We start from the raw sequence: 1,537 nt of genomic DNA on the forward strand, positions 1-1,537 counted from the left end.
TTTGGAGGATTTTTTGGAGGGGCGTGCCCCTAGATACTCCAATGCCGGAGCTAGCCCGCGGGCCGGGGGTTGAATATCGGGGGCCTAAAGTATCACGACATATAATTATGGAGGTATAAAACTAAATTACATATAATCGGTATCTTTATTCAAAAAATTCTTTCATAAAAAAATACATTAGTAGCCAAAAGCTGAATTGGTGTATTTTGTACAAAAGGAAAACAAGAACGAGAAACGTCAAAAACATTACATTAAAACAAATTACCTCCATGATATATGTTTTTAGTTACATTCCATTTTGTGAAGTTTTGTTTATTGATGTAAATAGACGCACCAATATGTTTGGTTTTATTTGACACTAGACGTGTTGGTGTGTCTGTCCACGTCAATGAATTAACCTGAAGTTTAATTTTATTGATGTGAAATGACTGGGTAACACACACACACACACACACAAATAAAGAAAACTTTTCTGTATTTTGCAATTTTTCCAGGAATATTAATGTATTATGCCATCGGTTTAATTGTATGATCTAATTTTTGTTGTATTTCATTGTAGGCAATTTTTAGTTGAAGATATTTTTCTTATTTTTCTTATGCTTATTTAAGTTTTTTTTTGATATACATGGACGCACAAATACTTTGTCTTGTGCGTACCACTGTTGTTAATGTGAGTTCCAATAAATATCGATCAGTATACTGCTAATGCTGCTGTTGAACTGAATGTTCCTAATAGATCAACTGAGGGCAGCAGATAGGAATTTATGATTTGTGTTTCCAATATTATTTTCGTAGGATATCAATTGCTCGATGATAAGTGACGAAATGCCTTCTACAAAACTAATTTACCTTAACAGATACGGGATATGAAATCTCTGTAGCCATCAAGAGAAGAAAAGTTAAGTATAATTATTTAATATATACGCAACCCCTTCTCTCCGTGAGTTGCTTGTACGTAGGTAGTGTACCAATACAGTACACTGTTGTAAGGTAGAATGTTTAGTATTGTTGTAGACGGGTTGTGCTATTCGTGGATTGTTTATTTTACCAAAGAAAAACAAGTTTCCGATTTCTTAAATATGTACAGACTTTATGAAACTATTTGTATTGCTGAAGGGTAAATATAGACTTATGGGACTGACAGTATTTCTAATCATTCTAAACCTTTTAGGCCAACCCAGGCAGCATCGTACGACACAGCCCGACGCAATACGTGAGTCAAACTCAGACACAATAGATCTGCGCCTGAGACAGTCGTGTCATATAATATTAAACATATTTAATATATTTCAGTAGGCCTATATTAATACTGTCCCTAGACGACAAATCGCGTCGGGCTGCGTCGTACGATACTGTCTGAGTTGGCCTTAATACACCAGGAAACACTATTTCCGAGTTTTAGTCTAGGGTTGGACTACTTTGTTCACCCTCACATCTTTATCGGTATATATTCCTTATTGATCATTGGATTTTTACCATGGTTATTTTTTTCAAGTTAAGTAAGCATTACATTCGTCTGGTGTAGCCTATATATATA

General features: G+C 34.8%; 1 protein-coding gene across 2 annotated transcripts in view; it reads left to right on the forward strand.

Annotated features, from left to right (window-relative positions):
- LOC117114581 (synaptotagmin-15-like) overlaps positions 1-1,537 on the forward strand; it is a 55,193-nt gene that overhangs the window by 23,388 nt on the left and 30,268 nt on the right. For both annotated transcript variants that reach the window (XM_033258256.1, XM_033258257.1), the window contains exon 2: positions 796-899. The gene's annotated coding sequence lies outside the window, so the exon portion shown is untranslated. The remainder of the gene's footprint in view (positions 1-795; positions 900-1,537) is intronic.

The sequence above is a fragment of the Anneissia japonica genome, unplaced genomic scaffold (genome assembly GCF_011630105.1).
Source record: "Anneissia japonica isolate Jap-2015-1 unplaced genomic scaffold, ASM1163010v1 scaffold287836_len1076198_cov165, whole genome shotgun sequence".
Classification (NCBI taxonomy): domain Eukaryota; kingdom Metazoa; phylum Echinodermata; class Crinoidea; order Comatulida; family Comatulidae; genus Anneissia; species Anneissia japonica.